The sequence below is a fragment of the Helianthus annuus genome, chromosome 9, assembly GCF_002127325.2.
Source record: "Helianthus annuus cultivar XRQ/B chromosome 9, HanXRQr2.0-SUNRISE, whole genome shotgun sequence".
NCBI classification, from domain to species: Eukaryota; Viridiplantae; Streptophyta; class Magnoliopsida; order Asterales; family Asteraceae; genus Helianthus; species Helianthus annuus.
In genome coordinates this window covers 38,634,837-38,660,938 of record NC_035441.2, presented here as the reverse complement: position 1 = coordinate 38,660,938, position 26,102 = coordinate 38,634,837, and the positions used below count along the sequence as shown (strand labels likewise).

At 41.2% G+C, this 26,102-nt stretch overlaps 1 long non-coding RNA gene across 1 annotated transcript; it reads right to left on the bottom strand.

Moving 5' to 3' along the window:
• Positions 1 to 5,606: 5,606 nt before the first annotated feature.
• Positions 5,607 to 19,843, bottom strand: LOC110874236. Its single transcript, XR_002555762.2, has 3 exons — positions 19,625 to 19,843; positions 18,924 to 19,012; positions 5,607 to 5,664 (listed from the first exon to the last, which is right to left on the bottom strand). It is a non-coding gene; the product is annotated as an uncharacterized LOC110874236 (long non-coding RNA).
• Positions 19,844 to 26,102: the final 6,259 nt, after the last annotated feature.

Here is a 26,102-nt window from a genome sequence, read left to right as displayed (position 1 = left end):
GTTGTGGTGGTTGGACTTGTGGCTGTGTTGGGATGGGAATGTAAGACCTCGGATCAAAAGCTGGAGCAGCAGTTGATTGAGGAAACGAAAGAGAACTTGTGTTGGACACAAATGCAGTTTGCAGTTTAGGTTGCTGAGCTGCAGCAGATCTTGCCAAAACATCGAAGCCTGGAAGGTACATTTCTGTATTTTGAGGAGCGGGAGCTCGCTTTGCTTTCCTGATTTCTTCATCATTTTTATGTTCCAGTTTCTGGATGAACTCATAGATGTTAACCGTGTCTAGAGTTCCAGTATGCTTCAACAACTCAATAAAAGAACTCCATTTTGGAGGCAAAGCGTCAGCAAACCTATTCACCATGTCTTGTTGAGTAGATACAACCCCATAAGCACACATTTCACTAATCAAATGATAGAACCGTGTGGTCATATCATTTAGAGTTTCGTTTTCCAAAAATTGAAACGATTCAAACTCTTTCTTCAACAAATCATGACGAGACTTTCGAGTAGCTGCATTGCCTTCTCCTCTAGCAACTAAGGCATCCCACAATGTTTTCGTGGTCTTGCAGTATGAGAACTGATGATAGATATCTTTGTTGAGTGCTTGTGTAAGTGTAGCAAAGGCCTTTTTCTCCAATTCATAAGCCTTCTTGTCATTTTCGAGCATGTTAGCATAACCTTCTGAAGTGGACGCTGCAACCTCAAGATTAGCATTGAATGCATTGATGAAACACGTCCAAAGATCGGTGCTTTGCCCTTGAACATACGTGTGAAAGCGGTTTTTCCATGATGGAGAGTCGTTCATATGATTCAACTTTGGTGGACGATTGTTGCTGCCCGTTTCGCTTTCACTAATCAAAAGGTTTTGAATGCTTTGACTTTGATTGGATACCAAAGCCCATTGACTTGGACTGATTGATGGTGGTGGAAACATACTTTTCGCCCAAGCTGCAGCAGAGGTTAGCTCTTGACTAGATTGTGAGTCAATACTCCAGTCCCAAGGACTTGTACAACTCATTTTGATGAAATACTAATAGAAGACCTACACAAACACAAACTGTTAAGTTCAAACAGACAAGAATCGAAAGATACAATTTGTTCGAAGGATCAACAGTGTTCGAAGGATCACTGTTGAGTTTCGAACAACTACTTCGAAAGATTCACAATTTACAGATCTTTATCTTTCGAACACTGATCTCGAAAGATTCACAATGAAAGATCCTTATCTTTCGAACACTGATCTCGAAAGATTCACAATGAAAGATCCTTATCTTTCGAATATATATCCTTATCTTTCGACTAGATATCCTTCGAATAGATTCCTGGATCGAAGGATAAGTTTCAAACTTCGAAGGATTGCTCGAAAGATGACTATCTATCGAAGCTCCCTTGATCGAAAGATGATCGTTCGATATCGAAAGATATCCTTCGATCACTACTGACACAACTGACGAAAAGGTGACAGGTTGGTGAGAAAGGTGATTGGTAAGTGAACCAACTTTCGGCAGAAAGGATGTTCTGACCTCAACTTTTCACCAACTTTGATTTTCAAACAAAATATGCCCAAAATGGCAAACCTTATCCAAAAAGTCCAGTCACCGGAACACACCGGAATTTGGCCGGAAATCACCAAATTTCGTAAAAACAAGTTGTAAGTTACCCAACCCGCTTTTAAACACTCCCGGTTGGTTTAGAACACGTTTTTATGCCAAGAAAACCAAGAAAATCACTAAAAACGGGAGCTAAACCAAGTGTCCAAACACACCAAGACTTGAACAAACCCGGTTTTTAACAAGGTAAAGAGCCACGGCTCTGATACCACTTGTAGGTCCCTCGTGGGGGATGAGGTTAAACCTTAACCTTGTTATAGTAACACACTAGCGAGTGCGGAATCCAAGCTAGTATGCAAACCGAGTTGAGACAAGCATAAACACAAAACACACAAGATTCACCGATTAACACCACTTGTATTAATGCGAATGAAGGTTCCGGTTACAAGCACAATGTTTACAAATCAGTTTTGTAAACTCTCTCTAAGTGTGTGTGTGTTCTTGACAGAATACTCTCTCTATCTCTCGAGTCTATCTTTCTGTCTGTGTCTCTGTCTAACTGAAAAGAACACACTGCATGGGTATTTATACCCAAACACAGGTAGTCTGTCCGAAGGATCATCAAGGCTGATCGAAGGATCCGATAGATGATCGAAGGATCATCTATCGAAGTCAAACCTGTCGAAGGACCTATGTATATCTCGAAGGATGATCTGTCGAGATTCATCTTTCGAGCTCATCGAAGGATCTAAACTATCCTTCGATGAGACATCCTTCGGCACAGACATTTTACATTCATGCACAAACTGTTTGGCCAAGTCAAACTAGGAGGATAGTTGACTTGGTCAAACTTACAAGGCTAACATAGACATCGTTTTACATCGAGACCAAATACAGACAAAGTACAGACACAAGTGCACCAACACTATTTTACCACTAACGGTACTTTACCCGTCTTTTAGTATTAACATGGGTTAATTACCAAACCCGTTTTCGGGGTGTTACAAGTCTACCCCCCTTAAAGAGTTTCATCCTCGAAACCTTGCTTACATAGTTCATTGAGTTTCTAAACTCAATGCGTTTGACTTGAGTAATTTCTTAAGCATTACTCATACTTTAACCAATTGTTAGCATTACCAGAAAAATTATGGTAATATCTTTTTGGTTACAGAACTTTTACGTATCTCATATGACATAATGTAACTTGAAATAACGTAATTCCGTTATTTTTACTAGTTTAGTTAACTTAGCGATTTCCATCGCTTTTATATATTATCGAACTCTTGGTGCATTTGTCTCCTCGGCCCGTTTAAGGGTCCTTAGTGAAATATTCCACTTTTAGCAACAAATTCTTTTGTTTTCAAATTTATCTATTCGGTTCAGCTATACCGAATCTACCGCTTACAAGCAAACCAAATTTTCTTGATTTGAATTGGTGACCTTAACCGGTCTCATTAACTAGTCTTATTAGTTCAGTTACTTTTATCACTCGCTTGGTTATAATGTGATTTTACTTCACTTTACATTTCCTAACCGTGATCGTGTCACATCATGTTTAATTTGTATCAACCTTTCATTTTTGAAAATATCACTTTTCGAATATATCATCTTGCGCCTATCAGTGTCAAGACTTGTATTTTTCATGCTTACTATTTGAATTCCTATCAGAATTTATGTTTGCAAAAACATTATTTCTTACTAAAACCGAAGTTTTAGTTTTAGGATCTTTTCTTTAACTTGTGTCAATCATCCATACCCGGATATTGACAGTCTGTAATTTAATCCTTTACAGTCTTAGTTTTATGCGGGGATTCTTAACTGATTTCCTCGCTTTATCCAATCTAACCCGTAGGTTTTATCACTTAGCCTTACGGGCTATTTTTGATTCGACATTCACCTCTTTAGGGCGAAGTCCCTATAACTTCTTTCTAATCATGACCCGTGGGTCGTTTTAGTCCGTAGATCTCTCATTTGTTTATAACCCTAAAGGTTATGTTGATCCCGTAGATCACTCTTTTTACTCGTGTCTTATTAAAATATATATTTGGTGTCAAAGCACTCTTTTTACGTTTGAAAATCATTTGTCTCAAGCTTACCGTTATCCGGCTTGCGCTTACTTATGCCTTCAAGCATTATACTTTATTCAACCCGTTCAATCTCAAAATAGTTGAATATAATTATCAAAATTTCTGTTTACGAAATTTTATGGTCTTTTGGTCATAACTCATAATCCGAGTCTTTTGACTTTAAATTCGTGTTCTCGTTTCTCGGTTTACGCATGTGTTTAAATCCTTACCCATTAACCGGGTACTTTACCGAAGTCATTATTAGTGCAAGCATTCCGGTATACATCAAGTTTTCGTTTTAATTTGTTTGGTTGTCTTAGCGGAAGCCCTCGCTTTTATTCAACCAAACCTTTATTCTTTATTTGACCATCCTTGACAGTCTTTTAAACTATGAATGATGATTATCATCATCATCATTTCTTTACTACGACAAAAGTCAACGATTTTGATCGTTTTTCTCGTGTGGGCAATACCTTTGTTTCTATGACCCCGCGGGTCATTTATACTTTGGTTTTACAATGCCCTTTTTGTCTACCATGGTTTTCGATCGTTTTTCCCCATGTGGGCAATACCTTTGTTTCTATGACCCCGCGGGTCATTTATACTTTGGTTTTACAATGCCCTTTTTGTCTACCATGGTTGTTTCATCAAAATGACTTATGTCACGAATTTCCTTGGGTCTTTTATTTCTATGTGCGCCATACATCGTTTTTATGGTTCCCGCGAAAACCATTTATACGAGTATGCCCATGAGATTTCTTGACCCTAAGGATCCTTTAAATTTCATTCTTCTTGACCTTACTACATCGGACATAACTGCGCTCATTATAAGAAGCTCATGCTATCATGTGTTCACTACTTACTTGGCCAGAGTAAGCGATCAACACGTGGTACGCGTGACCTTATTATAATTACCACATCACGTCCCATGTAAGTAACTCCTCAAATTATCTCCATGTTTATGGTTTCATTTGATAAAACTTTATTTAATTGTTAGTTAACAATTATTAGTTTTAGTCGTTTATTCCTTGAACATGTACAATGTCCCTTTTTATAAACGTTTATTCACATTCATTGATGTGATCATTACTTTTCTCAATAGGATTTATATTGAGAATATTTACTTGAATGATCACTCTTGTCCAAGTTTCTATATAAACAAGTCTTGTTATTCATCATTGTGAATAACACATTTCCTATTAAATTTCTCTTGGAAATCAGGTTTTCCAAGTTCTATCATATGTGTATGCAACCGTTATTACTTACGTGTTTGTTGCATATAACGACTCGTACGATTAAATTTAAAAGTGTGCACCTGGTAATGCTTGCCCTAATGGGTTTCTCTTGTCATTAGTCTTGTTCGCGACCGTTACGCGATTTTGGTCCTTGATGAGTATGCTCTTCCTATCATACCTCGGACCGTTCCATCATCATATCCACAATTCGTTTGACTCTCGTCGTCTTCAAACGCGAGTGTCCTTCAATTAAAACATTCACAAAGTTAGTAACGTCAACTTCAATAATCGCCCGTATTATAATACAAGGCTTTTTCTACTATACGCGTCAACGTGCGTATTTTCGTCAACTATATCAATCATTTTAATTGGGGTAACGTGTATCACACGATAGCCCTATGTGTTGTTTACAACACTTTAGCATGCTAAACTATTAACATACTTGTACTCACCGGATTTGCGATCAAGCTTCGAACCGAACACTATTCTTTGTCAAGAGCATAAGGTTTAAGTCCAAGCATGGTTCCTCCCCACCATACTCGGATCTCTTAAACCAAGGCTCTGATACCAACTTGTAACACCCTAGTTACTAATTAACGATTTTGTATGTAATTACCAACGATTAGATGTGTAGTTAAGACTACACATGCTATAAAAATACGGGTTTATTAAAACTTTTACAAATCATAAGTTATTCTACATAACGTGATTAAATTCGTTGTTTAAAATTTACTACGTGTCAAAGTGCGGAAGCGTGTGTCTTTATCGTGTTCGGTTCTTCACTGAGCTTGATCGTCTTCGGGCATCCAAAAGTACCTACATTTCAATAACATGAAATGCTTTAGTCATACAGGACTTAAAACGTGTCTAAACGAGTCCGAGAAACAATTGATAACAAAAACAAAAATTTCAACCTGACCTCCACCGTAAATTACGGTGGCACCGTAATTTACGGTGGCCACTGGTTTTACATGCCCCTACCGTAAACCAGTAGGGGGCCACCGTAAGGCTTTTCATCTCCACCGTAAATTACGGTGGCACCGTAATTTACGGTGGACCCTGCATCCAGTTTTCCATTTTTGCCGTAATTTGACACGAAATCTTCCGTATCTTTCAAACCGCTTGTCCGTTTGGCCTACCGTTTCTTCCTACGTGTTTGTAATTTGATTCTCCATCATTTGGAGTTAAAATCCGACATTCGGCTTAACAAAATTTAAGACTTCTAAGTCTTCGGCTTATTACCCTTTATACCAAATTTTGACCCGGTTATGCATTTTATCAAACAAACGTATTTATTTGATTCCTATATTTCATACACTTCATCAAATAATTGTGATATACCATATTAGGTTCTAATCATAGGTTTATTCACAAATTAAACCCGTTTTCACTAGTATGCTTATTTTGACCCGTTAAGGATATTTTAATCACTTTTAAGCTCAATTTCGCTTTCATTCTAATCTAGCATTGTAACCTATATCTCTTATCTAGTACTCTTCCATCACAACTAAATGTGTGTTGGATTTAAAGTAGATATCTATGTGTTCCGAATTTATACCTCTTGAAATATCATTTTACGGCAAAGACTCATATGGAGTCTTTTGGCCCAAGAATTACATCTTTCACTACCCGTACTCGTTCTAAACTTTTGTTTAATCATAAGACTCCTTTCCAAACAACCTCTAAGAGTTGTTTGTTCAGTTTAGCCTACAAGGGCGTTTGGGTCGATTTTGGTCCTTCTTTTACAATGAAGGGCTACCACCAATTATTCGACCAAATTAGCACTTTTACATACATCATAAACAAGCGTACCTGGCTCGGATCAACAAATAGACCCGATTTTAATACCTTGCTTTATTTCGCTAATTTAGAACGATGCAAATATCCATTGGATATCTATTCCTGTAAGCATATTGTCACACCCCCAAAATCCACCTGCGGAGTATCACCGCTTGGGAGCGTGACTGACCAGGATCAAGCCACCAATCATATTGAACATGTAAATATATATAGTAAAAGTTGTCCATCAATACGAAAGGTGTGTATCAAAACCAACATAGTTAAGTATAGCGGAAGCATTAATGTAAAAACCCAATCATAAGTATTAATGTATAAAATGACATAAGTAAGCACGATCCATATGCCCACAACGACCTGCTCCTCCCTGTGCAAGCTCCATAATGTACCTAAGGTCCTGCAAGGCATGCAGCAGATAATCAACAACTAGTTGAGCGAGTTCACAGAAAGTAAGTTCATAACAGTAATGCGTAAGTTCATCTAGTGGGGGCTTCCCATGCAAGTATATATTACTGGTGGGGGATTCCCACATTTATCCTTAATAATGGGGGCTTCCCATTATGATACTTACTAGACTATTTGCAACCATGTGTTCTTCTTAATCCGAGAACAGGAATACGTACTAGGTCACGCAGGATTTACGTGAGTGCCCTTCCCCGAGGACAGTGGTACGTGTGGGGTTTAAGCAGGATTTACGTAAGTGTCCTTCCGACCCGGAAGACAGTAGTGGGTGTTAGGTTACGCAGGATTTACGTAAGTGTCCTCCCGACCCGGGAGACAATGGTAGATACTAGTTTACGCAGGTTTTACGTAAGTGTCCTGACTATCCTGAGGACGATGGTCTATAGTCTAGTGATTGCGTAAATACGAGTAATCATTCCATATCAACATTCCAACCCAATTCCCAACCCGGGAATCCCATGCCTTGGCTGTGTGAACTCACCTTGGTTTGCTCGGCAGATACACAAAGAAGGTTCTTGAACTAACAGTGATCAATTACGTCCTAACAGGGTTATCATACGAGTCAGGTTTTGACTTCAAGTAATGCATGTATAAATCATACAAGTTAACACGTTAATAATCACGTATTGATCATGGCAACATCTTAGCAGTCAAGAGTATAATGAAATCATACTTGTGCGTTTAAATTATTAGCCCAAATGTAATCGGCACAACATGTTGTGCGATGGACAACATGTTGTGCGATCCAGCAAACCCCCTGCCCAACTATACATATGCCCAACAGAAGAGGAGTCCAAAGTATAACATACTCGGCCCATGTGAAGGCCTTGTGCGATCCGACTGGTCTTGTACGATCGGGTCGGGTTGTGCGATTGGGACTAGTCCAGTCCAATAACTAACATACGGCCCAAATAAATAAGCAATTAACAATCTTGTGCGGTCCAGCTAGCTTGTGCGACCCGGTTAGCCTTGTGCGGCTGAGTTGGGTTGTGCGATTAGGATTGGGCTTGAGGCCCAATCGGTTAGTCAAACATTATAACATGTTTGATCCGGTAACCCTTGTGCGAGTAGGGACTTGGGCTGTCCAGCCCAACAGCTTAGCAATACAAATATATAACATATGAGTGTGTGTACGTGTGGCCCAACATATAAGCAGACACTTCAACTTGTGCGATCCGGTACACAAACGGCCCAAATTGGAAATCAGTCAACAGTCTTGTGCGACTGAAGCTGTTTGTGCGTTCGGGTCCTCTTGTGCGAAGAGACCCCTTGTGCGACTAAGTGACCATGTGCGTATGATTAATTCATCCGGAAATCATGCTTAATCGGTTACAACCTTTATCAGTTTCCAAGTTTATCATGATTATCAATCAACAACTAATCAGTTACAAAACATGCTAATTCTCGATCAAACAAGGCAATCATTCCTAGATCCATATGAACCCTAACAAAGCATGAACAATAACCCGAAATATTCAATTATAATCATCTAAGGTTCAATTATCAAATAACAATTCAATCACAGGACATGATATCCGGGTTAACATCTAATCGGTTTTTATATTAGCATAACCTTCGATTCATGTGAACCTATAACCGGTTAACAAATATTAGGTTTACTATCAACTTAACAAAAATCCAACAACATATATATCCAATCGGTTTATATCAACATCATCACATAAACATCATGTAAAACACATAGGTCATAATCATCATCACATACAATCGAATAACAAGCAAACAATATACACTAACCGATTACGAGTAGAGAGGTGTGATCCGAACAAGAGGATGATCTTGTGCCGTCGGGTTCCAAGCAAAACGAGAGGGAGAGAGAGGAAGTCTAGGGTTTTTGTAAACTTGTGTGTGTTATGAGAATTGTAACAAATGAGAGAACAACCCCCTAAGGGTGTTTGTTTGCGTGAAAGGGGAGTGGGCCGAGCCCAACTCGGCTACTCATTGATCCGAATGCAAAGTGTAGCCCAAATGGGCTTGTGCGATGAGCTAGTGTTGTGCGGTTCGGTCAAGTAATGTAATCACATAATCATAACATAATAAATACACTCACATAACATTAAACCAAACAATGTAGCACACATAAGCATGTAACGTTACAAGATAAGTCTCAAGTACGAGTTGTCACATTATCCCCAACTAAAAAGAAATTTCGTCCCGAAATTTGGTATGCACTCACTGAGGAAGCTAGGTAAGTTCAATCGTTCATTGGTTTTCCTGGGGTGTCACATCCTCCCCCCATTGATCTGGAATTTCATCCCGAAATTCCGAAGTAGTAGCTTCAGCCTCAGTAGTGGTTGCATTGGTTTCGAATAACTGGGGGTACTTTTCTGTCATCCTATCTTCGCGTTCCCAGGTGTACTCTGGGCCACGTTTGGAGTTCCAACGTACTCGAACAAGAGGGATTCTCTTGTTTTTGAGGACCTTCAAATCCTGGTCCGTGATTTCAACTGGTTCCTCGACGAACTGCAACCGCTCGTCGATAGTGAGTTCTTTGAAAGGAATGATAAGGGTCTCGTCTGATAGGCACTTCTTCAGATTCGACACGTGAAAAACATTGTGAACTGCCCCGAGTTCAGCTGGTAGGTTTAGCTTGTATGCTACTTTGCCAATCTTTTCTATGATTTCGAACGGTCCGACATACCGCGGATTGAGTTTGCCCCGTTTGCCAAAACGTACCACACCCTTCCAGGGTGAGACTTTGAGTAAAACCCGGTCCCCGACCTAAAATTCCAATGGCTTCCTACGCTTATCCGCGTAGCTTTTCTGACGGTCGCGTGCTGCCGCCATGCGTTGTCGTATCTGTGCTATCTTTTCTGTGGCGTCCACTACAATCTCTGGACCCGTGATCTGACTATCCCCCACCTCTGCCCAACAGAGAGGTGACCGGCATTTACGTCCGTACAATGCCTCGAATGGAGCGGCTTGAATGCTGGTGTGATAACTATTATTGTATGAGAACTCCACCAAAGGGAGGTGCTTTTCCCAGCCGTTGCCGAAATCGATGACGCATGCCCGAAGCATGTCTTCAAGAGTTTGGATCGTTCGCTCAGACTGCCCATCCGTCTGAGGATGATACGCTGTGCTCATGTCTAACCGTGAGCCGAAAGATTTGTGCATTGTTTGCCATAGTTCTGAAGTGAATCGTGCATCCCGATCCGAAATGATGGAGGTGGGCACCCCGTGCCTCGAAACAACTTCTTTGAGATAGATGTCTGCGAGGGTGGAGAACTTATCCGTTTCCTTTATAGCCAGGAAGTGTGCAGACTTTGTGAGTCGATCCACGATCACCCATATGGTATCATTCCCACGCTGGGATCTAGGTAGGCCTGTAACGAAATCCATGGAAATTTCCTCCCATTTCCATTGAGGTATCTTAGGCTGCTGAAGTAGACCCGCTGGTTTCTGGTATTCCACCTTGACTCTCGCACAGGTCAAGCATTTTCCAACGTACGTAGCGATGTGGGCCTTCATGCTAGGCCACCAATAAGTAGTCCTGATGTCATGGTACATTTTATCCGACCCTGGGTGTACCGAGTAGCGAGACTTGTGTGCTTCGTCCATCACAAGTTCACGTAGACCGCCATAAAGTGGGACCCAAATACGCCCCGTTACATAGTAGGCACCGTCTGCCTTCTTTTCCATTCATTGTCGTGAGCCGCGTAAGGCTTCAGCTTTGACATTTTCGGGTTTCAATGCTTCTACCTGAGCATCTCGTATCTGTGTAGGAAGACTAGACTGAATCGTAAGCTGTAGCGCTCGCACGCGCCGAGGTAAAGTGTCTTTCCGACTGATCATGGCAACATCTTAGCAGTCAAGAGTATAATGAAATCATACTTGTGCGTTTAAATTATTAGCCCAAATGTAATCGGCCCAACATGTTGTGCGATGGACAACATGTTGTGCGATCCAGCAAACCCCCTGCCCAACTATACATAAGCCCAACAGAAGAGGAGTCCAAAGTATAACATACTCGGCCCATGTGAAGGCCTTGTGCGATCCGACTGGTCTTGTACGATCGGGTCGGGTTGTGCGATTGGGACTAGTCCAGTCCAATAACTAACATACGGCCCAAACAAATAAGCAATTAACAATCTTGTGCGGTCCAGCTAGCTTGTGCGACCCGGTTAGCCTTGTGCGGCTGAGTTGGGTTGTGCGATTAGGATACCAATCTGTCACACCCCCAAAATCCACCTGCGGAGTATCACCGCTTGGGAGCGTGACTGACCAGGATCAAGCCACCAATCATATTGAACATGTAAATATATATAGTAAAAGTTGTCCATCAATACGAAAGGTGTGTATCAAAACCAACATAGTTAAGTATAGCGGAAGCATTAATGTAAAAACCCAATCATAAGTATTAATGTATAAAATGACATAAGTAAGCACGATCCATATGCCCACAACGACCTGCTCCTCCCTGTGCAAGCTCCATAATGTACCTAAGGTCCTGCAAGGCATGCAGCAGATAATCAACAACTAGTTGAGCGAGTTCACAGAAAGGAAGTTCATAACAGTAATGCGTAAGTTCATCTAGTGGGGGCTTCCCATGCAAGTATATATTACTGGTGGGGGATTCCCACATTTATCCTTAATAATGGGGGCTTCCCATTATGATACTTACTAGACTATTTGCAACCATGTGTTCTTCTTAATCCGAGAACAGGAATACGTACTAGGTCACGCAGGATTTACGTGAGTGCCCTTCCCCGAGGACAGTGGTACGTGTGGGGTTTACGCAGGATTTACGTAAGTGTCCTTCCGACTGAGAGCGTCAGCCACAACATTGGCTTTGCCTGGATGATATTTGATGGCGCATTCGTAATCGTTCAGTAACTCGACCCATCTTCGTTAACGCATCTTCAAATCCTTTTGCTTAAGAATATGCTCGAGACTCCTGTGATCGGTGTAAATCGTGCACTTGGTACCGTACAGGTAGTGTCGCCATATCTTAAGTGCAAAAACAACAGCTCCCAGCTCTAAATCGTGCGTCGTGTAGTTTCGTTCGTGAATCTTAAGTTGGCGTGAAGCGTAAGCAATAACCTTATCCCGTTGCATCAGTACACATCCAAGACCCTGGATGGATGCATCACAATATACTACGAAATCGTCCGTTTCATCTGGCAATGAGAGGATAGGTGCACTGCAAAGTCTATCCTTTAAGTGCTGGAAAGCAGTCTCCTGGGGCTCTCCCCAGCGATAGGTGACACCCTTCTGTGTCAGTAGCGTAAGCGGCTGAGCAATCTTTGAGAAATCCTTGATAAACCGTCTGTAGTAACCTGCCAAACCCAAGAATTGGCGTATTTCCGTTGGCGTACGCGGTGCAGGCCAGTTCCTGATCGAATCTACCTTGGATGGATCGACATGGATCCCATCCTTGTTCACTATGTGGCCTAAGAAGTGGACTTCACGAAGCCAGAAGTCACATTTCGAAAACTTAGCGTACAGCTGTTCCTTCCGTAGGAGTTCCAAAATAAGACGTAGATGCTGCTCGTGTTCCTCCTGACTCTTGGAGTAGATCAGGTTGTCGTCGATGAATACTATGACGAACTTGTCAAGATAGGGTTTGCACACCCTGTTCATAAGATCCATAAATACAGCAGGTGCGTTCGTTAACCCGAACGGCATGACAAGAAACTCGTAGTGGCCGTAGCGAGTTCTGAATGCTGTTTTGGAGACGTCCTCCTCCCGGACTCTCAGCTGATGATAACCAGACCTCAAGTCTATCTTGTAATAGTAACACGACCCTTGCAACTGGTCGAATAAGTCGTCGATGCGCGGAAGAGGATAACGGTTCTTCACCGTCACCTTGTTGAGTTCACGGTAGTCAATGCACATCCTGAACGTACCGTCTTTCTTTTTCACAAATAACACTGGAGCTCCCCATGGCGAAGAGCTTGGACGAATGAAGCCCTTTTCCAAGAGCTCTTGTAGCTGCTTTGACAGTTCTTCCAATTCTGATGGAGCTAGACGATATGGTGCGCGAGCTATGGGTGCTGCTCCTAGGGCGAGCTCGATTTGAAATTCGACCTGACGATGAGGCGGTAAGCCAGGTAAGTCTTCAGGAAACACCTGAGGGTAGTCGCGTACAACTGGAATATCCTCCAATTTCTTTTCCTTCACTGATGCGTCTGAAACGAGTGCCAAGATCGCAGTATGACCCTTCCGCAGACACTTCTGAGCCTTCAAGAAAGAGATGATGCCTACCACTGCACCACTCTTGTCTCCTTGAACTTCGAGAGGTTCTTGACCAGAACGTGGAATGCGAATAATCTTCTCGCTGCATAAGATCTCTGCCTGATGCTGGGATAACCAATCCATCCCAATAACGATATCAAAACTTCCCAAGACTATGGGAATAAGGTCGATGGAGAAAACTTGACCGGCTAAGACGATACTACAACCCCTGACTATTTGCGTGGCTTCTAAACTCTTACCGTTAGCTAGTTCTACGACGTGTTTGGTGTTTAGGGGCGTTAATGTACGTTTTAACAATTTACTGGCTTTCACAGAAATGTAACTTGTATCCGCACCCGAATCAAATAAAACAGTAACATAAATATCGTCGAGGAGAAACTTACCCATAACCACATTGGGATCGTTCATTGCGTCTCCTCGCCCTAGCACGAAAGCTCGACCCCTTGCCTCGTTGCCATTGTTGTTGTTGTTTCCCCCGTTGTTGTTCCCGTTGCCCTGGTTATGGTTGTTGCGATTCTGGTTCAACTGAGGACAATCGCGCTTGAAATGACCTTCAGCCCCACACTGGAAACATCCCCGGTTTCCACGCTGTGGCTGCTGCTGCTGCGGGTTCTGTGGGGCTGGTTGTTGCGGTTGCTGGTTCTGATTTGCAGGCCGTGGGCTCCTACAGTCTTTGGCCTCGTGACCCATCTTGAGACATCTTTGACAACGACCCTTGTTGCACTGGCCGCTGTGATGTCTGTTGCAGTTGTGACACTTGGGGTGAAACCCTTGATACCTTCTCTGTCTATGACCACCAGAGGATTGCTGACCAGGACTCTGGTAGTGGTCAGTCTTCTATTGCTGAGCTCGGGATTGAACTGTTGCTGAACCTTTGCTAGAATCCCCATCCCACTTTCTTTTGTTGTCACTGGGTGTAGTGGGAGTAGCGGCTGAAGTGGTTGCACTGATGCGTTTGGGCAACTTGTTTTGTTCCACCGCCTGATCCGTGAGGCGATGAGCAAGACGCTGGATATCCTGAATGTTGTCGAGGTTAGCCGATGTAACATGGCTCTGAATTTCTGAGGCTAGACCCTTGAGGTACAACTCGATGCGCTTGATCGGAGGGTCTACCATGGTTGGGCACAAGATAGCTAGTTCGTTCGATCGCTTCGTGTAAGCTTCTATCTCTGACCCCGTCATCTTCAAGTGATAAAACTCATTCTCCAACTTGTGGATATCATCCCTTGTGCAGTACTCACGCTTGATAAGTTCCTTGAATTCGTTCCAGGGTGTGGCGTTAGCAGCTGCCAACCCTAAGATCTGAACTTGGGCGTTCCACCAAGTTAGTGCTATTCCTTCTAGCGTGCCAGTGGCGTATTTTACCCTGCGAGCCTCAGGGCATTCACACATCTCGAACACAGACTCGAGCTTTTCAAACCAGTGGAGTAGTCCCACTGCCCCTTCCGTGCCACTGAAAGTACTTGGACGACAGTCCATGAAGTTCTTAAAAGTGCAGACAGGCTGCTGCGCTAGTTGACCTATTGTGTATGAATAGGACGAGATTAAATACGAGAGTGAATGCAGGATCTAAGGATCCTAGTGTAAATCTAAACTGCAGGGTATACTACCTGCTTGAGCAGCTGCAAGTGCCGCAACAACTTGAGCTTGAACGAGAGCCTCTAGCTGGGCTTGTGTCATGTTAATTCGTCCAGACATGATCTTCATATTAAAAGTAGCGTAAGTAAGAATGGTTCGCGAGTAGGGCGATGACAGAAAAGCGTAAGCACGTAGGTATTCTCATGTAATAAAGTCATGTGTATCTAAGCGAAATGCGAGCAAAGTTCTAAGCAGTTCTAGCAAACAGGCAATAAACATAAACCTTATTACCTAGGATGTCGAGTCTTGCACGTGGAGCGAAGCGTCGTTGTGGATCGTTGAGAGCACTGTACTGGTTATAGTCTGGTTCTAATAAAAACGTTTTCCCATATTAAAACCAAGTTCTCTATAACCAATGGCTCTGATACCAATCTGTCACACCCCCAAAATCCACCTGCGGAGTATCACCGCTTGGGAGCGTGACTGACCAGGATCAAACCACCAATCATATTAAACATGTAAATATATATAGTAAAAGTTGTCCATCAATACGAAAGGTGTGTATCAAAACCAACATAGTTAAGTATAGCGGAAGCATTAATGTAAAAACCCAATCATAAGTATTAATGTATAAAATGACATAAGTAAGCACGATCCATATGCCCACAACGACCTGCTCCTCCCTGTGCAAGCTCCATAATGTACCTAAGGTCCTGCAAGGCATGCAGCAGATAATCAACAACTAGTTGAGCGAGTTCACAGAAAGTAAGTTCATAACAGTAATGCGTAAGTTCATCTAGTGGGGGCTTCCCATGCAAGTATATATTACTGGTGGGGTATTCCCACATTTATCCTTAATAATGGGGGCTTCCCATTATGATACTTACTAGACTATTTGCAACCATGTGTTCTTCTTAATCCGAGAACAGGAATACGTACTAGGTCACGCAGGATTTACGTGAGTGCCCTTCCCCGAGGACAGTGGTACGTGTGGGGTTTACGCAGGATTTACGTAAGTGTCCTTCCGACCCGGAAGACAGTAGTGGGTGTTAGGTTACGCAGGATTTACGTAAGTGTCCTCCCGACCCGGGAGACAATGGTAGATACTAGTTTACGCAGGTTTTACGTAAGTGTCCTGACTATCCTAAGGACGATGGTCTATAGTCTAGTGATTGCGTAAATACGAGTAATCATTCCATATCAACATTCCAACCCAATTCCCAACCCGGGAATCCCATGCCTTGGCTGTGTGAACTCACCTTGGTTTGCTCGGCAGATACACAAAGAAGGTTCTTGAACTAACAGTGATCAATCACGTCCTAACAGGGTTATCATACGAGTCAGGTTTTGACTTCAAGTAATGCATGTATAAATCATACAAGTTAACACGTTAATAATCACGTATTGATCATGGCAACATCTTAGCAGTCAAGAGTATAATGAAATCATACTTGTGCGTTTAAATTATTAGCCCAAATGTAATCGGCCCAACATGTTGTGCGATGGACAACATGTTGTGCGATCCAGCAAACCCCCTGCCCAACTATACATATGCCCAACAGAAGAGGAGTCCAAAGTATAACATACTCGGCCCATGTGAAGGCCTTGTGCGATCCGACTGGTCTTGTACGATCGGGTCGGGTTGTGCAATTGGGACTAGTCCGGTCCAATAACTAACATACGGCCCAAATAAATAAGCAATTAACAATCTTGTGCGGTCCAGCTAGCTTGTGCGACCCGGTTAGCCTTGTGCGGCTGAGTTGGGTTGTGCGATTAGGATTGGGCTTGAGGCCCAATCGGTTAGTCAAACATTATAACATAGGGCTGTAAACGAACCGAACGAACACGAACAAGGCCTTGTTCGTGTTCGTTCGTTAAGGAAATAAATGTGTTCATGAACGGTTCATGAACACTTACCGAACGAGATTTTATGTTCATGTTCGTTCATTAAGGAAATGAGCATGTTCGCGAACGGTTCACGAACACAAATAAATTTAGCGAACGCGACAAAGGATAAAGATAGATGGCCCAGAGAGTAGCACTCAAACTTGAATCCCTTATTGTGGAACGGATGTCGATCGTATTCGTGGATGTAAATAATGAGAAATGAAAGGGAAATGATGCATAAACAAGGTGAAAGTGGGTTTCCTAGTTTAATTGTTAGGAAAATAAAATAAATAAAAGTTTAATAATATAAAAAGTACAAATAAAATATAAGAAAGTACAAAGATCTTCAATTAAAACACAAACATACGAATATAAACAAATGCAAATCAACGAATGTTCACGAACACGTTCACGAACAACTTACCGAACGTTCACGAACACAATCGAACGAACGAGACCTTTGTTCATGTTCGTTCATTTAACTAATCGAACGAAATTTCTTGTTCATGTTCGTTCATTTATTAAACGAACGAACATAAACGAACTTCCCGACGAACGGTTCACGAACTGTTCGCTGAACGTTCGGTTCGTTTACAACCCTATTATAACATGTTTGATCCGGTAACCCTTGTGCGAGTAGGGACTTGGGCTGTCCAGCCCAACAGCTTAGCAATACAAATATATAACATATGCGTGTGTGTACGTGTGGCCCAACATATAAGCAGACACTTCAACTTGTGCGATCCGGTACACAAACGGCCCAAATTGGAAATCAGTCAACAGTCTTGTGCGACTGAGGCTGTTTGTGCGTTCGGGTCCTCTTGTGCGAAGAGACCCCTTGTGCGACTAAGTGACCATGTGCGTGTGATTAATTCATCCGGAAATCATGCTTAATCGGTTACAACCTTTATCAGTTTCCAAGTTTATCATGATTATCAATCAACAACTAATCAGTTACAAAACATGCTAATTCTCGATCAAACAAGGCAATCATTCCTAGATCCATATGAACCCTAACAAAGCATGAACAATAACCCGAAATATTCAATTATAATCATCTAAGGTTCAATTATCAAATAACAATTCAATCACAGGACATGATATCCGGGTTAACATCTAATCGGTTTTTATATTAGCATAACCTTCGATTCATGTGAACCTATAACCGGTTAACAAATATTAGGTTTACTATCAACTTAACAAAAATCCAACAACATATATATCCAATCGGTTTATATCAACATCATCACATAAACATCATGTAAAACACATAGGTCATAATCATCATCACATACAATCGAATAACAAGCAAACAATATACACTAACCGATTACGAGTAGAGAGGTGTGATCCGAACAAGAGGATGATCTTGTGCCGTCGGGTTCCAAGCAAAACGAGAGGGAGAGAGAGGAAGTCTAGGGTTTTTGTAAACTTGTGTGTGTTATGAGAATTGTAACAAATGAGAGAACAACCCCCTAAGGGTGTTTGTTTGCGTGAAAGGGGAGTGGGCCGAGCCCAACTCGGCTACTCATTGATCCTAATGCAAAGTGTAGCCCAAATGGGCTTGTGCGATGAGCTAGTGTTGTGCGGTTCGGTCAAACAATGTAGCACACATAAGCATGTAACGTTACAAGATAAGTCTCAAGTACGAGTTGTCACATTATCCCCAACTAAAAAGAAATTTCGTCCCGAAATTTGGTATGCACTCACTGAGGAAGCTAGGTAAGTTCAATCGTTCACTGGTTTTCCTGGGGTGTCACACATATGACTCGACAAAAGAATCATTAGTCTATATAGTCAAAAGGTGTTGTCTACACCTTTTGACCCCTTTGGCCGAATTGACCATTTATCTTTGCGAAATGATATTTATTATCATCTCCTCTACATGACTCTTCCCGTTTAACACTGTACGGTAATTTTAAATATAAACCGTGTATTTCTTTCGACATAATATGACCAATTTATCGATTTACTTCTTTTTAACCATTATTATGGTTTCTATCATCTTTGATTTTCTTGTTCCGTTCGACTACACGACGGAACATCATATTTCAAGTGTTTAGATATCTCATTCATAATTTATCTGATAAGAAAACATTCCACAATTTAAGACTAGTGTAAGCTATACTTACCTTGCATCGGAATTATGCTTTTTCCGCCATTCTTGCTTCGTTTGACCCGCTTCCTTTCCAAGCCTCCACCTAGCTTGTCAAGCGTCAAACTATCATCATAATTCGTAAGACGGTTATATTAGTCATCATTAATTATGACTATTCCATCTTACATATTTTCTATCACAATTACCATTCGATCTTATTAATGGTCGGTTTGACTATTTAAAAGTCAAATCACCAATTAACACATATGATTGCACTATCAAGTTCACAAGACTCAATTAGGCACATTATCAACACTTAGTTCTCATTTAGGAATTTTAACAAACACCTAATGTGCATGATTTTACATATTTACTAACTAGTTCCTAACTAGTTATTTTTACCAAGATTAACATCAAAATTCACCACTATCACTTATGATCAATTACTCAAACTTGCAAATTGTTCAAGTATCTTGTTCCTACTAGCAACTATGATGTTTTTAAACATGTGTACATCATCATCTTTACTACATAATCAAAACCCACTTGACACATGAGTGTATGATCATGGATTCACAACCATGAACATCAATTCAACAAGTACATGAAGAGGGTTTACTCCTAGACATAGTTTCATCACTAATTTCACCCAAACAACAAACATGCAAGTTCAGATTCGAGTTCTCTAGGTTTGCTCAGAATTTCAACTAGAGATTTCTCAAGAAATTTACATACCTCATGACTCCTTTTTCAATGGAGATCACTAATTCATACTCGGATTTTGATTTGGACTTGATTTGCCCCTTCAATTTGATGAAATTGTGTTGATTAGGGTTTGACCCTTCTTGGTCGCCCCTGAGCTCGATCCAGAACACACACTGTGTGTGTGTGTTTGTGTTTGTTTTTATTAAATAACTTTTCTAGTTATCCCGCTTTAACCCCTCGTGTTTGGTTCGTTATTAAGTAGGCCACGACCTACTAATTTCTTTTAACAATTTTCCCACTTATTAACTAGGTTAAATGTTCCTACTTAACTTAGCGGGTTCGGGAATATTTATGACTAAGTTTATTTTAGGTCTCGTTAGGTCGGGCCTTCTATAAACTTTATTTCCTCCAAAAGCCTTTATACTACATTTATTTAATATTAGGTTTATTTATTTAAAATCCTAATATTCACCGGGCTATTTTACCACCAACGGTACTTTACCCGTCTTTTAGTATTAACACGGGTTAATTACCAAACCCGTTTTCGGGGTGTTACACCACCACCCCCCCCCAAAAAAAAAAAAAAAAAACCTAAACCCCCCTCCCCCCACACCCAAAAACCTAATCCTAATCCTAAACCTCAAAAAAAAACTAACCCTAAAAGCTAAACTAGACTCAAAAAGCTAATTTTAAGCATGTAATGCAATTGTAGTACATGTTATATTGCACATGTGCACTGCTATAATAATAGTGTTGAAAACAAGACGACACCATAAATCTTTTTTTATGTCATAAAAAATATGCTCGAATATACTTGAATAAAAGATAAGAAAATTTGTGATCTTATGGTGCCATTTTTGTTTTAAAATGATAACGTATGGAGAAATGGGAAATGTTTGAAAAGTTATATATTTTTTTTCCAATTTTACCCCTCCTTCATTAAAAGTCCCCCTCCTTCATTAAAAGTCTCCCCCCTCCTTTTTAGTGGATTTTAATTAGTTTTCTAGTTTTCTCATTTATATTTAGTTTTCTCATGATCCTCTCCCTATATATATATATTCATCAAAATACAAAATTACACACACACACACACACACACATATATATATATATATATTACACCAAGTGCTGGCTTGTTTAATACTGCATCTCATGCTCGTTATACTTCCAGACGAGTTTTTCTCCTATCAGACGGATTCTATTTCCTTCTTCAACTAACTCTTCGCCATATGAGCGAAGTTCCTCCACATTTTCTTGACTCGTGGGTGGTAATGGTGCTGGCACTGGGTCAGGGTAACTTGGTATGAGTTCTCCGTAAGGGTATTGGTTGTTTAGTATATCCTGAATTGCCCTATCGTCGTTCCACCATGGGTCCAAAGGGTTCAGGTCGGTATACTGCGCAATAGGGTTTGGTGCGGGAATTCTAGGGATCTCATTGGGGTCAAATGCTGGGATTGGGAATTGGTTCTCTTGGTTTGGTTCTAGCTCCATTGTTTAGTTAGGGAATAAAGCAGGAGTTGTGGTTCAGCTATTTGGTTAAAATTAGGGTCTGTCGCTGTAGCTGCTAATATGTGGAAATCAGCTAATTGCATATCAAGCTCCTCCTCCCATAATGGTCTATTAGTTTCCTAGGTTTGGGCATTCATTTCTCTATTTGCTTTTGCTATTGCTCGCTGTTGTTAGAGTTTTTTCATTCTTTTCCTCCTTTCATGCGCTCCTCTACTAAACCAGCCTCTCTTTTTAGGGGGGATGGTTCCACATATTGTGCCTTAAAGATAAAGATTCCTTCCTCAGAATCAACGGTATAACCTAAGGTTGGCTGAGATGAGGTTCTTTTATTCTTTGGGGAACTAGGTAATTGACGGTAAGCGTCGGAGGTACCTTGCTCATTCATACTGTAAACTAACAAATTGTCAAATAACACAAACTAATAATATACATATTTACACAGAATCACACAAGTTATTTCCTAACACAATTGGTTAAATTTAAGCATTAACAGAACACCTAAATGGCTTAAACCAGTGGCATTTGCTCTGATAACACCTTCTATCGCAGCCCCCGACCCCTACCCCGGGAGCGGGCGCCGCAAACCAGTCAAGTGGTATCGGTGTTTATTAATTTGGCAGCAGAATTAAAACATCAGGACCGTAGTTAGGAAATAGTTTCAGAGTTTCAAAACACCAAATTTTTATAATAAATAAATGGGATAAACCCCATGTTCCATTAAAAATATATTTGTAGGAATAAACCCTGATTATTGAAAACATAAACTCCTTTTTATTTAGGTAACTTTTATAGCCACTTCTTTAAGCCTTTAGTTCTCGACGGCTGGCTTCTATTAGCTTCACATAAAGTTACCTGAAACGCGTTTTAAAAAAAATATTTTATCAGCAAGAAATACTGGCGAGTGCATCCCAGTTTAATTAAAACAGCTTTTATAACTTTACAGTATTGAGAGCGATTACAATGTTTATATCTACCAGTATACTTGATATTCACCAAAATACACATACTTTATTTCCCCATTTTACCCCCATTTTATGCGTTTTCGGCCGTAAAACCGTGAATCGGATACTTAATCAGGTATACTTTTGTTTACAAGCTTAAAACAGCATGCCAAACAAGAAGATGATGAAAACGAGGACTTTCCGAGCAAAACGACAAAGTTGCGAACATTCTGTGAACATTCTGACCTGGGCATTTGGCACGACCGTGCAGTTAATGGCCCGACCATGCGGATCCGACAACAGAGTCCAGTCCGGTAGTGCACGCCAGTGCGATCCAAGGTGCAAGCCCATCTCGGTAATGCACGACCCTGCGACTCAGAGAACGACCGTGCGGACTCGATGACCAAGCTCAGCCCGGAACTGCACCACCAGTGCAGCTGCTCATGCCATCAAAACCCGGAGATGCACGCTCGTGCCACCCTTGGAACGGTTGTGCGGATCTGAAGACCGGTCAAGATCTGATGATGTCACAAGGCATGGTGCACAGTGATTTAAAAGTGAACGGTCGTGCACTTTATTGGCACGACCGTGCGATCGCAAAATGTTATAAAAATAGACATAGACATTCTGTTCATAATTCTGGATATTTTGGGAGCTTCACATGCGATTTTCAGGCTCCGGAGGCATTAGCTTTCACCCGGATTCAAGCCACATTGTGCCATTTAGCTCCGTTATCTTCCGGATTCTTAATCTTGTGCTTGTTTATGGTTTGATTCTCTAGTCTTTCCATAATTTTTGTTATGTTTCAAGCATTTAGATTAATTATTATGTATTATTGTAAGCCTTTGGGCAAAAACACTAGAATCCCTTGCTTAATTACAACCATTAGTATGTTAATTATGTTTGTAATGACACTTTGAAGCATTTTCTATGTTAATCTTTGATGATTAGTTTGCAACCTTGTTTATTGATGTTGATTTCTTGATTATAAGTAATTATCTTGGATGATTAGTATATGGTTAGTTGAGATAATTGAAAGATGAAGCTTAATTAATCATGTATTAGTAGACTTTGAACTTGGTTAACTAGTTTAACTTGGTTAAAATGTGTGACCATGATACTAGAAATGGTTAGTGGTTTAATAAGGGGTAATTATCGTTAATCAAGAAAGCTTTCCCTCACGAAAGGACCTTAACGGGTTAAATGGTGTTGTTATGAATTCTTGTCATGAATTGTTAGCTTAGTTAGTAGTTTAGGCCAAAATTGCTATCTCGGTGAATTTATGTGCAAGATTTGTAAAATGAACCCGGTTGTGATTTAATCTAGTTTATGCTTGTCTCGGTGGTTGCATTGTGTTTATCGGTGTCACTTTCCTTGATTAAGTGAGGTTAGAAAACTCTTAATGGATGACTAACTTATCTTTAGGGGATTTTCATAGACATTTATCAATTGCACGTTAAAGAACAATTTTAGGTGGTTAAAGTGTGTTTATCGTTTTAGCTTTCCGAATGATTGTCATGTTAGGATTCCCGAAAGGGATACTAATTGTCTTGAAAATGGAAAATTGATCAAATGTTTCAAGTGACAAAACCGAATTAGTTCATATACTTTGGTTGTGTAAAAAGCAAGGCTATATACTTATTTTCTTATTTGGAGTCTACTATGTTTTTATTTATATTTGTTTATGCTTATTTTAGTTGTTAGAAAAAAAACAAATCATTTATCCTCCTACCGGTAGTTTAATGACAAAGGTCTAGTATTATTTCTCCGCCCACATCCTTGGATCGATACTTGGTTCTTACCGATACTTTACTACATATATGACGGGGTACACTTGCCCTTTCGTGTGTGTTTTAATGTTGAAGTATAAATCACTTTTATAAATTTAAAATTGAATCGTGTGTTAGATTCATTGTAAAAACATGTATATACGCGCACACGTCAATACTCATTTAGTACTTGCCACTCGACCGGATCTGTGGCTATGGTCATATCACACATTGGCTAACCCATTGTCCAATTGTGAAGGTTATCAAGTAATGTATACAAAACCTCATAATACCGGCAACAATTGTAGAATACAAAGACTCAATCACTGTAAGTATAATTGAAAATGTTTGAGATTTTGTAAAATAGATTGGTAGAAAAAGAAAATGACTCACATTGTTGACTTAGTTATTTCTATAGCTTCCTGTTGGTGTTCCTGATTATTATCTATTAAAATAAACAATGCACACCTGTTAGTAAGATAACCCAAATCACATTAGCCTTACAACGCGAGACAGAACTCCAACGAACTGGGTCAAGCAGAGCCTTGACATACGTTACGGATCCCTAGGTCAATCGGGTAGGGTAACGAATTAGTGATCAGGGTTTAAAATACTTACAAAGAGGCAGAGCTTCGTGTTTTAGGGGTATAATACCCGATAATTTTTGCACTTAAAGGGACAGAGAGAAGAAAAGAATTTTGAACGAGGAAGACTGAGGCTGATGGCCTCAATTTATAGGCTGGAACCCAGACTCGCTCGCGCCGCGCGAGTCCTCTCTCTCACTCTTACGCGCCCCGCGAGGAACACCCTAGCTACGGCTAGGGTGGCAGATCACCAAGTAGGTCTCACGCATCGCTGGACACGTGGCAGCCTGAGGTTTCGCTAGATGACACTCGGTCGTGACACGCGACTCAACTTGGGACTTGGTCGCGGCCCGCGAGCGACTTGTAGTTCTTGTTTTATTTGATTTTTGTTAAAACTAAGGTTATACGGGTTCGTTTATGTATATACGAGGTGTTTTTCGAGGATTGTTATATAAAGTGTCGATATAATTTCAAAATGCAACACTACTTTTCAACAATACAAACAATATATATAAAATTTTCGTCAAATATGCCAAAATAAAACGTAAATAATCACTAAAGGTATGGGTTTGAGCTTGGTTCACGTAAAGTATAATATGTATAAACAACGAAATTAGACTTCGATTCGTTTAAAGTTTACCAAGTCTTGTGTTGATTGAGTTTGACCCGCAGTTGACTTGTTTGACCACGTTGACTTGCATTGACTGACTTTGACCGGTTGACCCGGACCCGAACTGAGTTGACCCGGACCGAACTGAGTTGACCCGAACCGGCCGTGCCGCGAAACCCGAACCACCCAAAACTGATCTGAACCATAATTGTCCTTGCTCCTTGTAAACCCAAGTTGAACCACACACTCGAACCCGAGCCAACTACATCACCGTCGCCGCCGGCTGTGAACCCGTCACCAACCACCATTGACGGCATCACCCACCACTGCCGTAATCAATTCCGGCGGAGTTACCACCGCTGTCGTTCGTCAGCCACCACCCCAGTACTAAGATCCCCCCTAAAAAAAGAGAAAATCAGTAATATGTAAAACCCACGAGGTTACCCGAAACTGAAGAGAATTGGCACTTACCTGGGCCTTTCGGAGGTTTGTCGGAGCCGTAAATTGTCGTTGGCTGTCGCCGGAAAACAGACAGTAACCACCACCGCCGCCGCCTGAGGCGGTGCTACCATCTTCGTCGTCACTGTCATCAGTCTATCATCATCATCATCACCGTCGCCGTAGCAGCGGCGTCGCCGCATGCTCTTTCTTCCTCTGATCTCTCTCTCTCTCTCTCTCTCTCTCTCTCTCTCTCTCTCTCTCTCTCTCTCTCTCTCTCTCTCTCTCTCTTTCGAATCTCTTTCTACCTCTGTTGTGTGAGTATGACGGGGTAAAAGGGGGGGGGGGTTACAGGTGGGAGTTGGGGTGTGGGGGTGTCGCCGGTATTCTAGTGAGAGAGAGGGAACCGAGAGAGTGGGGTGAGAGGAGGGATGGTTGTGTGTGGCTGAGGGAGTAGGGTGTTTAGGGGGTGTGGTGCGGCTCACCGGAATTGTCGCGTCGGTGTATCGCCGAAAACAAGTCCGGTTCTGGTTTCTTGAGAGAAATCAGGGACTGTGTGTGTGTGTGCAACTAGGGTTTCAAAGGAAGAAACGAGGGAAGGGGACTTATAAAAGAGCTTATATACTAGGGATTTTCAAGTGGGTTTGGGCCTAGGGC